Genomic DNA, 13,460 nt, shown 5'->3' on the forward strand with positions numbered 1-13,460 from the left:
CTTCATCTTGCTGGGTCTGAGTTTGGGTTTCAGAAAGGGGCGTATAATACTCAGTAACACTCCCATATGTATTATTTCTTTATTCCTACATGATTCATTGAAAGACTAAAGTCACAATGTTAACGCTGAACCCAAATGCATGGTGGGCTCCCTGAAGGAATGGTGTTTATTTCATTGGTATGTAAAACAGATCATTTTGATTCATGTTTAATCTAAAACCTGAGTGAAACCTGGGAAATCAAATAACATTTTCCCCCAGTAAGTATCTGTCCAAAGGGCATTTTCAAAAATATCAAATTTAAATGACCTCTCTTTGGTTAGGTCCTGAAACTGAGAAAAGGGAAGATTAGTATTCGAGGAGAGACCTGAGTCTGGGACAGTAAATCTCTGCTGTGTCCCTTCCCAGGTCCTTACCATCAACCTTGATGGGTCTTTGAAGTCAGAGCGGGGATGGAAATGGTGCCGTGTTGGAAGCAGCAGCAACATGAGCTCCAGATGTGCTGACAGGTGGCCTCCAGGAAGGCTTCACTATAAGGGCAATTAATATGGATGTGACCTTCATCCTGAAATGAGCCAAAGAGACTTTTTGATATTTTCCACGTGTCAGGTCTGAGACTATTTCACAGCAGTCAAGATGAGATAGAACAAGCCTGTTAAGGCTCCCAGGATTCAAATTTGCAGAGTGTGTTTAGAAGAAAGAACATTTATCATGGAGGGTCCAAACTATTTTTTAAGTTTTTTGCCCTCCATAAATGACAAAACTGTATCTTAGAAGCCTCTATTGCCCCCCTAGGTCACACCACACACACACACACACACACACACACACACACACTCCTCTATAGATCTACAGATACACACACATACACATAGATGTACATTTTACACTTTCATAATATAATACATAAATGGAATATAAATTCCATTTGGAGTTATGTAACATTGCATCATTCTTCACATCATGGAGTTCACATAGAACATACTTATCTACTTCTCATGTGAAATACCCAATTCATATTTTAAATTTTAACTCACCCCTCAAAAAAATTTTCCCTTCTTTTACTTCAGAATGGGTTAAGTGGTATAATCTCTGGGTTTCCAAAGCATCTTAAAACATCTATGTCTCTTGGAACATTTATTGTATTACACTGAAATATGATTAAGCATCTTATGATCTGAAAATTTCTCAAAGGGCAAGAACCTAGTCTTATATTTTCAGAACAAAATGCAGGGTCTGACACACACTACATTACCAATGTTGTTTATAGAATTTATCCATATCTGAGCCTGTGTACACAGTTAAATAGCAATTTCTCCAGACAAGTTGGTCGAATGCCTGAGAGAAGACAGGCACATGAAAATATAAGGGGTCAATGTACTAACTGTAATTCTGTGTGTGTGAGAGACATTTCTTAAACCCACATTTGACTGATATTTTCAAATAGAGGCTATCATCTAATCAAGTATGTTTAAATAGAATAAACATAGTTGATAATTGTGGTGCTAAATTCCTCTCAAATTTTTATTTCAAGGTAGAGGGCCTATAATTTTTTTAATTAAATAATTTAATTTTAGTTTGAATTAGGTATTCTTTGGTCAAATATTGAAGATAATAGGATAAAAAATATTCCTCCCATTGTTTTGAACATAATATCTCAATCAAGGATGCTTGCTCTCACTAAATAACTATGATGTTTACAAATGGTTTGTATTTGGCTTGCAACCATCTTTTAGCATTATGTATTCCTCTTATCTTGAAACAACTACTCTCTCTGGAATAATCACAAGCAAAGGAGGGCACTCCTTTTAAGAAGTGAGATCATGGGGATCCCTGGGTGGTGCAGCGGTTTGGCACCTGCCTTTGGCCCAGGGCGCGATCCTGGAGACCCAGGATTGAATCCCACATCGGGCTCCCGGTGCATGGAGCCTGCTTCCCCCTCTGCCTGTGTCTCTGCACCTCTCTCTCTCTCTCTGTGACTATCATAAATAAATAAAAATTAAAAAAAAAAAGAAGTGAGATCATGGGATAATGGCAGCTGTCATTTGGATTATGAGTTTCTATCAAAGTAATTTTATTTCCCATTATTGCCACACTTTAAACACCTATTTGGCTTTAGCCCCTACAGGGACTGATTGAACTGTCACAAGGTTAAAAATGTGCACATACATAGCTGAGGCCATTTCTAACCACATATACTATTTTAAGCTTGTCTGACATTTTCTGAGAGCATACTATCTAATACTCCATCTGGAGTTTCTCACCATCATCTGAAATGTTTACTTTCAGAACCTTAGTATAATGGGCAAACTTGACCAACTTCATATCTACTTTGTCTTCCAAATTATTAATAAAGCTAGCACATAAACCATCTGTACCTCTAATCCACTGTTGCTAAATAGTTGGAGGCTGATTCTATTTTCCAAAGTTGTTTCCACTGCCCCTCATGCTGGTGTTTACTATATTTCTAAGTGCAGTCTCATTTTAAGTCCATTGTTTATCACTCATTATAAGAAGATGACCCATCCACTTCCCCAAGAAAATAGCGCTCCACTGTTGAAACAAACTTACCCTTTCATAATCAGAGTGAAAACTGCTTTCATCAACTACTCAATGTCACACATCACAGAATTAAGTGAATGCTTCCATTCTCCTTTCTAGGCGTCAAACAAGGTATTCAAAGCAGTAATTTATTTATGAGAACAGGAAAATGGTTCCCCATACTATCTTACCAATTTGTTTCTGAAGTGGGTAATTCTTCAATAATTAAGCTCATCCCTTATTATTATCAATGTGAAATGATTTGCACCCTATTGTTACTTGATTTACAACCTTTGCCTTTCAACTACAGTGAGAATTAACCACATTTTATGAGTTTCTTCTCTCCTTTTTGAGAGAAACACACACACACACACAATAGCAAAGGACAAGCTTCAGCAAAGATATGTCATACATAACCAGAAATGATGCCGCTTTCCTCAAGATGGTAACTACAGGTCAAAAATTAAACTGTTGGGTGTTTTTCTTGAAAAGCATCTTTGTCATTTCCTTTGTTTATTAAAACAATGTGCTTAGAAACAAATAAGGAATGCAATCGAAAGACTGGAGTTTGAATATTCTTTTTGTTTGGCTTTTGGAAAGCCCAGCTAATTCTTAAATTTAATTTCTTTATCTGTAGTGTAGAAGACGGTGACTGACCTGTTTACCTTGATAGGCCATTGTAAGACTTAGATAATATATGAAGGAACTGTATAAGATATAGAGCAGAATACAAAAGTCATGAAATACTTTCAATCTTCCCAGACAATTAATAATTTTAAAGAAAATTTAAAATTAAGACAATATCATGATTTTTTTAAAAAGCTTGTGAAAGCACATATTTTTTAAAATTCCTGAATGTTAAAAGATAATATTAAAAACCAAGCCAAAAATAAATAAATAAATAAAGCCCAGCACACTTAAGCTGGAGTGTTGTTTAAGAGGTGTGGTTATAGCAAAACTGTACTTCTCTTTAATGGAAATAAACATCAAGTAATAAAAAATGAGAAAGGCACAGGCAATTTCCCCACAAAATAGAATCAAATTATTCTTCTTAATAAGACTATGTATAATGGTGGTCATCCACTAGAAGGGGTAAGAGAGCCAAAGAATAAACTAGAAATTTGAATGGTAGTCCTTAAAAATCTAGAATTGATGTGTCTTTATGTCTTTGGCTTCAAAGCAGTTAGAGAAATAGAGCATTAAGTTACAAGTAATATCAATAAACTTTGCTTAAAGACAAACAGCCCAATGCCTTCGCAGAGCAATTGAATAAATTGTTTCAAAGAGAATTGCTGTAAAAGAGAGAGAGAGAGAGAGAGAGAGAGAAACTGTGAACTGGGTTACTAGAGGCTGACCATGATTGAAAGGAAGAATTGATATATTTAAGAACAGCAAAGCTCATTGAAGGACATCTTAGATAGTCAGGCCATGGTGATAATTCTGCTAATCTCTTTCTCAATCCTTTCCCTTTCCCTAATTTGCTAAGAATATAGGTAATAATAAATTAATTTAAAAAAAGAATATAGATAATACAAGAACTGAGGTCTAGTTAAATTCCCACTAGTAAACTAAGTTTGTGACCTTAGACAGGACCATGAATTGGGACACTGTTACTCAATCTGTAAAATGGGAAAGTCAAAGTGGGGATTGAGATTTTTCCAAATTTTAATTATATATTCGAAAAATCCTTTTTCTCGGAAGTGTTCTTCGTGTATGTGCTAAAGCTCATTTGTATTGCTTTACTTGTTTTCAGGATAGGAATTGAGACTTAATGCTCTCGTGCTTAGTCACCAATGACTAATATGGATTATGCTCCACTCTGTGTCCTACATGGCTTCTCACAGTAATCTTTTCCCCCTCTGTCTGCTTTTGAACATTCATTTCTGTATTAAGAGGTTTCTTTGATGTATTAAGGTTCTGAAAGGTTCACCAGTCTAGAAATCTTTGAAGAGAAGAGTGACTTGAGATTTTAAAAAGCTAGGATAGTTGTGTCCAATAATTACCTCCATGAAAATAATGGTATGGATATTTGAATGCTCATGATCGACAGACATAACAGGGCGTGGGAGGGAGGGGAAGGAAAGAGGACATCCTCCAATGGTCTTCTCAAGCAGGCAACACTTTGACTCCCAGACCAGATATTTCTGAAATTCTTGGTTCATAATGAAAACAGATTAACATCAGTGTCCTAGAAAAATGAGTCCTACCATGATCCCAGTAGCAACTTTGGCTCTAAGGGAAGATATGATAGCTGTGAGGAACAGATTCTCAACCTTACACCATATTATCCATCTATAACAGGCAAAAATGCTGGCATGATATATGGCCAAATTGAAAAATAAAGAAAACATGGGCACTCACCATTATAGCATTATAGCATTATAGCACTGTGTGCCTAAAATATAATAGGGATTTCTTTCATTACTGATAATACTATTTTACAAAGGGCAAGCAGGCTCAGAAAGGCTTAGTAACCTCTCCAAAGTCATGTGACTAGAAAGAAATAAAATAAAGATTTAATGCCAGATTTATCCGAGCACAGGAATTATACATCCAGGATTTTTTTCAGGTACCATCAAGGATAAAAGAAGCAGTGGTAGCTAACAGAATTGAGCACTTTACTACTTTCCAGGCACCAGTCTAAGAATTTTGCATATAGTGCCTCATTTATTCTTTTTTTTTTTCATTTTTTTTTCATTTATTCTTCAACAAGATTTTTAGATAGATATTATTATAATTCAACATTTAAGTTTTAAAAATGGACATAGAATTTAATTAACTTGCTCACTGTTGCCCATCTAGTAAACGGCAAAAACCTGGGGATGAATGCTATAATTTTGACCTCAAAGCCAATATTTTTAGTTACTATTCTTAATATACAGTGTTTGAACTTAAAAAGATTTGATTCTATTTGGAACCTGAGTTCCATACTCCTAGCACTCAAAGAATTCATTCAATGTATCTTTATTAAGTCCTGACTATATGATACCCTATAAGAAACTTGGAATTCCACCCCCCTCCAAAAAAAAAGTAAATCAATGTGTCTGCCTTTGGGAATTGATAACAGTACCAGGAGCCAAAAACCAAACCCAATCACAGGAGGCTATTTATACATACATGATCACACATGATAAAAGTCACAAATCCTAGCCTAGGTAGAAGTAGTAAAGCAATAGAATACTAAAAGCAAGATGAAAATGATGGTAGTATTTATTTCAGATATACGTAGAGTCATGCTATATGTCGAATTAAAGTAAACCCTCAACAAACATCCTGTACTAGACCTTTTTTTAATGCTCAAGAAACTGTTATTAAAAGGAAAAGAGAAAAAATTGTCTATCCTGATGGAGCTCACATATGATAAAGTGCCACTTGTCTTTACTGTATCACCTTTATCATATTACCTTCATCAGTAGAAGCACCATTAGTCTAGTTAATATATAAATAGAAGACATTTGTTATTGATTTTGTATAGTTCCAGGTATATATGGAAAGATAAAAAGAATATGCGATTTTATAAATATTATTCACTCTTCAGTCTACTGGCTGAAAAAATATTTAACATTAAATACTGATGATTATATCTCCTAGTTAGTTTGAATATCATTTTCCTCTGGAAAATAGTGAAATAATGCCTATTTCTACTTTGAAACCCCTTTGTTGGGCTGAGATTTCAATCCAAGCAGTGTTTATGCATATGGGACTGCATGCCAGTCAAGAATCTCTCTCTCTCTCACCACCTGGCACTCCACATCCCCCACTGGATGCCACAGCTCTCTTAAATCAGTGAGTATTAGGTAAATATAGGATGCTACACATCTACCCTAAATCCATACCATCTTATGCTTTATCCTAAAACTTTCCTTTTCCCTTAATATCCCTGATTTTATTTTTTATTATTACCATTTTTTTAACCAAATGTGCTTTTGACTTCATGGCAAATAGGTAAATTAAACATGAAGAAATAAAAGCATGGGCCAATCTGGCTTAAGCGCAGAAGTCCATTTAATTCTACTGCTCTTCCCAAGTAGTTCCCAGGGTCCACAATGAATGGATATAATTTTGCAGCTACTAATTTTCTTACGGATTCGAAAGAAGTCATGAGAAAACATGTATGTGGCCAAAAAAAGAGCTTTTTAATGCATTTTGCAATTTATGCAAATCTATACCTACTATAGCTTGCCATTTAGGAAATTACCTTAAACTATTTTCCATTCACCCACCATTAACCTAGCTTGACGGATGTCCACTAACTTCCCTACAGTTAAGGCACTACGAAATCTCCACTTATCCCACCAGTTAGATTTTATTTCACTCAAAAGCCTCCTGCCACCACAATAGTCGTAGCCACCATGCAGAGCCTTCCCACTTTTGTTTTAGGGAAAACCTTTCAAGCCAATACTCACAAGTATTTACCTCAGAGCCCCTCCTCCATGTCTTAGGTGTATTGACGAAAACAAAGCTCAGAGATATTTTCCTTTTATCTTCTTTTTTTAATTTAAATACAATTATATTTAAAGGATTGCTCGGTTTGGGGAAAGAGTGATACAAATCATTTCTGATGTGCAAGCATTCCTGAGCAATGCACATACTATTACCTGTTGGCATTTTTCTCTACCTGCTTGAGTGTACCTGTCAACTTTGAAAGAGGCAATAGCTGATTTTCAATGCAAGCTCATCTGCAAGCAGAGGCTCAGAAAGAAACTCTCAAATAGAGCTTTTACATAATTCCTGTTCCTACGGAAACCATTTTTGTTTTGTTTGAGCAAGAACTGACCCGTTTCTATCTTATGAAAGAGTGTGTGTGCACGTGTTCATTTTATTTTGCTTTTTGATCCTCAGACTATAATTATAAACCCTGATTCACTCATGTTGAAATGACATTAACTTGTATGTTTTCTCTATGTTTATTCTTTACTCAGTGAGACGGTGTGAATTGGAACCGAAGAGATGGGAGACAACCTTTGATATTATAAACATTTTAATTGTTTATTAATATAAATCGCTATGAATTTATTGAGGTCAGGAAGGTAAATACAATAGTATCATTGTGTTAATTTATTGATAAAGCATTCAATGAGAAGGTAATTATTGTAGGCTTCATTAAAAGAAGAAAAGAACTTTTTATAAATTGTTCATCATATGTTTTTCTCCACATTTACAAAACTACGTTGATGTTCACACAACTTCAAGTGCATTTAGTCAAAAGTTATTGTTTATCTTCTACATATTGTGTAATGTGAGGATCACCGCATAAATTAGACTGTTTTGGTCCTAAAATTTCATTTCCCTTTCTTCCCTTGGGAAAAAAGAGCCCTGTTCAATTTTCAATGACCTTCCATAGAAATGTTAGTTTTTCCATATTGCTCATATCTCTGAATAAGGGAATCAGCCTCTTTCTATCTGTAATATAATATGTTTTAAAAATTGGTGGCTCCAATGTCAGCACATCATGGGGAATAATAAATACAGCCAGTAATTTCTTTCTTTCTGAGACATCTTCCAAAATGCAGAGTTGTGTCTCAGGGGCAAGTCTGGATTTATCTTTCTTTTTGATTATAAAATCCATGGAATTAGGAATAAGAAAATCATAAAATAATTGTGTATTATAGTGACGATTCTCTTTCTTTACTGCCCCACTTCCTACCAGTGTGCATGAAATAATTACCTCATTTTTCCTTATAAATAACACCTAGCAGCCTGGGAGGCATGGTTCATACTATTCGTTCTCAGGACTGTATCTCCTGCGGTTGATGCTGTGGGTACATGATGAGAGGGAGGCTCGTGCATCATTCAACTTGGCTGCCTCTCTAGTATGGCTGTCACTCAACAAAGAGCTTGTGTGATTAAAGCGCCAGCTCTCTGAAGGGACAAGAGAGCCCAACAGGAGTAAAGACCCAGGATGGGTTGGGTTTTCCCATGACTGTTCTGTCTCCGTTGTTTTTTTCCTAATCATCACTCCCACCGGGCAGTTTTGCCTATTGAGACAGTAACTAAATGATTCAAGAATTCTATCCAGTTCCTATCAGCAGTGGGCCCTGCACACAGTACCGGCTCATTAAAAAAAAAAAAAAAAAAGGAATTCAGAAGAAACAAATGCAAACTTTTCCCCTCAGTTTCAGATATCACTAACAATGACGGCTCATGTTCAAAAGATAGAGATGCAAAGCACAGCTCCACAGTAGACCAAGTTATTTTTGTATAAACAACTTTAATAAATGCTTAAACAAATGTTGTCTTACAGTTGCATTCTCATTTTTTTACAGCTACGGGTATTCCACGCCCAGAAGAGTTTAAGTGACCCCACATTAGTCCCTCTTTTGACAAATTGTAAGATCTTAGTAAATATAAGCTATTATGTGTGTAAGAATGAGACTTTGGAAAATAAACCCTGCCCTGAAAGGACAATATTGATACTCCATCATGGGAGAAAATTAAAACCATGTATTAGAGGCTTAAAAGAGAATTCTAAATAAGGAAATCTGAAATTATTTTTTAAGAATGACTTTATTTTTTTAAATGACTTCGTCTTTGAATTTGAATGTATTGGATTCTTGAGAGAATGGTCATAAATGGTTATAAATGTCCAACTTTGGACATATTTGTGAAGGCCCAGCCCTTTCACTCTATAAGAGTATTTTTAAACTTCTGTTTATAGAACCATGGGTTTCAATATTGTTGCCTTGGCTCCTGACGACAGGAAATGGAGAACAGGGGTTAGGGAGATGATGCTTAAATGTAGACAAGTAAAGTACTCAACATAGAAGAAAAATATTGAGAAGAATCTTGAAGTGGAATATGGTGCAAGATTTTTCTAAAGTATTTTTTATTATTAAAAAATAATATATGATGATAATACAAAATGAGAGGCAGTTGGTAGGATAAGGTTGGAAGAGCACTGACTTCAGAGACAAAGAGACAGGGTTTGATTACTGTGATTATTACTTAAAAATATGCCAGTCCTAGGTAAGTTATTAAACCTGTAAAATTGCTTACTCAAGCACAGAACAGTAAATATTTCTAAGAACAATGATAACGAGTATACTAAGTGATACACGTGAACTTTTCAACACAGTGTATGGAACATCCAAGCATAAATCCTGCACTTTCTAAGACAGCCTTGTGAGGATGCTCAGCTGAGGTGAATATAGCAAGATCATAATCTAAATGCTATTTATGAATGTATAAAGTTAAGATTAGATTTAAATTATGAAAACCATGGCTAAGACTAGTAACAGAACAGTCCAACAATACAATGGTTCAACTTCTGATTTTTCAACTTTATGGGAGTGAGAAGATGATACCCATTTAGTGGAAACTGCACTTTGAATTCTGAGTTTTGATCTTTTCCCAGGTCAGAGATATGAGGTATAATACTCTCATGATCCCGGGCAGCAGCAGCGAATTCTGGCTCCCAGTCAGCCACAGGATCACAAAGGTAAACAGGTGATACATTAACACCCAATCTGTATCCAGACAATCATCTTGTTTTCCATTTTCAGTATAGTATTCAACAAATTCCATGAGATATTCAACTTTATGATAAAATAGGCTTTGTGTTAGATAATTTTGCCCATTTGCAGGCCAACGTGAGGGTTCTGAACATATTTAAGGTTCAATTTATGATGGATTTATTAGGATATAACCCCTTTGTACATCGAGAAAGATTCTGTATGCAAAATATTTTATTCCTTTTTTTTTCAGACTAACATGTCTAAATGAAAGTAATTGCCCTCTTTAATGTGTGAATATCAATAAAAAGATGTACAAAAAGATGCTTTGGTATTGTTATTTGGAATATAGGAGGTAAGTGGCATGCTTTAATAAATATCCTGCTGCCATTTTGGAGAATATGAACATTTTAAAATCTCATGATTTGGGGCAGTAGAAGGTGCATGGCAATCCCTCATGAACCATCATGTCTCTGCAGCATTTAACATTATTAACAATTTCCATAAATTGCCTTTTCACATTCTAATATCTTCTCCAATTTCTCCTACAAAAATTGAAACTCTTTATCATCCCAACTGCCTACTTTCTCTCCTTTCACTTGGCATAATTAACATTGAGGAAAAAACAAAAACAACTGAGTGGATTAATGTCACTATAGGATTGTAGTCCCCAACTTCATTTGGGCCCTTGGTTATGACGAAGAAGCCTGTAATCTGCCTCTGTCTTGCTTCCTTTGGCAATTCCAGCTGAAATTTTTCCAAAATTTCCCCAGTCTCATTAAGACATTTGTACCTCACGTTCACGTTTAGCAGATGTTTTTGACTTTTACTTCAGAGAAGAAGAAGATTTTTCTGTCACATGGGATAACAAGAATTCCAAATTTTTCATCCACCACCCACAAGTATATATCTACATCAAAAAACATCCTATTTTATTTTTCCTGTTTTAGAAGGCAAGTGTTATTCTGTGCTCTAAATATACCTCTTCAGAGACCTATCTCCCTATCCTTTAATTCTTTCTTTCATAATTCTTAAGGATATGAACAGTCTAAAATTAACAAAACAACAACAAAACAGCAAATAATCATTATCAAATTAATAGTGAAGTGATATGCAAGCATCACTGTTGCCCATTTTATCACCATTCGGTTACTATTCAATTCACTGTTGCTGGATGCATTTTCTCACCCATCACTGAAACTGCTATGGCTGGTTAAGAGATCCTTAGGGAAATGATGCCAAATCGATAGCTGGAAAGCCTAGGCCTATGTAAAAGGATTTTTGTTTTAGAAATAATATAAAAACTCATTCTTCCTTGTTTCTTAATTTAATTAAAAGGTTATGAACATTATGCTTCTAGGAAGATGGGATAAAAACACTTTTCTCTATTTCTTCCATTACAAACAACTAAAAACATTAAAAATAATTTATTAAATAAACACAAAAAGTCTATGGAAGCTAGAACAAAGATAGACTATGACTCAGCACCCACAAAATGACATAACAGTAATTTTTTGGAGTTTTTATTTTTGCCTCATAGATCTAAAACAGGAGCTGAAAAAGCTAGCAACCTGGAAAGACAGGAGCAGAAAAGAAAAGCCTCAATGAAAACTACTGTCTCTAGCCAAAGAACTAGTTAAGAGGCAGCTTAGTAAGACAGAGATGTCTTAGACATAATCACTCTAGCCAAACAACACAGAAAGAAAACTGTGGTTCCCCTCAATCTTTGTTAGCAAAGGGTAAGTGAAGAGCCTGGACTTCCACTTTCGTGAAGCTGAAATAAGGTGATCCAACTAGGGTAGTGTCAGAGAATGCCAAGTAGGAGCCAGAATTTTCTCACCAACCAGCAAGGTACTCCTCCCCATGGAGAGAGTAAGTGGAGAGTTAAGATATCACTATACTCCAAGGAGAATACTAATACATAATGTATATATATATATATATATATATATATATATATATATATATATACACACATATCAACAAAATGCTGGAGGATGAAGAGAAAGTGAATCTCTCATAAAATGCTGCTGAGAAAATAAAATGGTACAGCCATTCTGCAAAAACAATTCAGCAGCTTCATAAAGAACTACAGTATAACCCCAAAATTGCACCCCTGAGCATTTATTCCAAAGAAATAACGACCTATGTTCAGACAAAAAGGTGTACACAAGCGTTTATAGCAGCTTTATTTGTTAATAGCTCCAAACTGGAAACAACTCAGGTTTCCACCAAAGCGTGAAACTTTGGTACATCCCTTTCATGGAATACTACTCAGCAATAAAAAACAACAAAATACTCATCTAGGCAACGGTCTGAGTGGATCTCCAAAGAAATGTGCTCTTTGAGAACTGGCTTAGTGAAGAAAGGCCATCTTAAAAGAAAAATTACTGTATAATTCCATTTAAGTAACGCTCTTAAAGTGACAAAATTATGGAAACAGTAAGGAGATAGTGATCCTCTGAGGTTAGGCAGGGGTGGGGTGGGAAGGGAGTAGCTATAAAAGAAAGGGGAGAATGAGAGTTCTGTGTACCAATGGAGACATTCTGTATATGCACCGTGTGTGCATGTCCACATTCTGGATGTGATAGGTACTATTGTTTTGGAAAATGTTATCATAGGGGGGAAACTGGATAAAGGGTACATGGCATCTCTCTGTACAGTTGCAACTGCAAATAAATCTATCTCAAAATAAAAAGGTAAACTGAATGAAGTAAATAGAAATAGGAAAAGACGATTGAAGATTGAATGCAAAAAAAAAAAAAGAATAACAAGTTGAATGGTTTGTTATACTTATAGAAATAACTTGGAAAATTAAGCAAAATATTTCTAGATTTCCCACTGGCCAAAGAATGAAAACACAAGGAGACTTAAGAAATATTTTGGACTGAATGATAAAGATAACAAAACATCAAAATTGATAGTATGCTACTAACACATTTCTAAAGGAAGATTTATAGTTTAAATGTATTAGAAAAGAAGAAATACTTAAAATTATTGATCTTATTGATAAATGTAAGAAGCTTAAAAAAAGGTTAAGTAAAGCCAAAGTAAGTAGAATGAAGAAAATATAAATATATGAGAAGAATTAAATAAAATAGACCAAAGAATAGAGCAAAATGAATAAAACTAACAGTCACTGCTTTGGAAAGATCATTATTATCAATAACCATCTAGTTAACCTGCAGTCACAAAAATACATTTTAGAGAAAACACAAATTATGAATATCAGGAAGTAAAGATATGACATTTTGACATATCCTGCAGGCATAAAGAATTTAAGACAATACATTTGACAACTTAAATAAAACGGATACATTATTTGAAAGCTAAACACTACTCAAGTTGAAACAAGGAAAAATGGAAATTCTATTAGCCCTAAATCTGCTAAAGAAAGTAAATTTATAATTTAAATATTTCTATGAAGTAAATGCCTGATCCAGATGACTTCACTGGTGAATTTTCTTCCA

At 34.9% G+C, this 13,460-nt stretch overlaps 2 long non-coding RNA genes across 2 annotated transcripts in view; one reads left to right on the forward strand and one right to left on the reverse strand.

The window, feature by feature from the left end:
- Positions 1-7,231, reverse strand: part of LOC144317997 (uncharacterized) — a 163,463-nt gene extending 156,232 nt beyond the window's left edge. The window contains exons 1-2 of the long non-coding RNA XR_013383859.1: positions 6,956-7,231; positions 415-563 (exon numbers count right to left, since the gene is read on the reverse strand). This is a non-coding gene — a long non-coding RNA (uncharacterized LOC144317997). The remainder of the gene's footprint in view (positions 1-414; positions 564-6,955) is intronic.
- Positions 7,232-7,312: 81 nt separating this feature from the next.
- Positions 7,313-10,158, forward strand: LOC144317998 (uncharacterized). Its single transcript, XR_013383860.1, has 3 exons — positions 7,313-7,569; positions 8,806-8,869; positions 9,894-10,158. It is a non-coding gene; the product is annotated as an uncharacterized LOC144317998 (long non-coding RNA).
- The last annotated feature ends 3,302 nt before the right edge of the window (positions 10,159-13,460 follow it).

Source organism: Canis aureus, chromosome 8 (genome assembly GCF_053574225.1).
Source record: "Canis aureus isolate CA01 chromosome 8, VMU_Caureus_v.1.0, whole genome shotgun sequence".
NCBI lineage: Eukaryota > Metazoa > Chordata > Mammalia > Carnivora > Canidae > Canis > Canis aureus.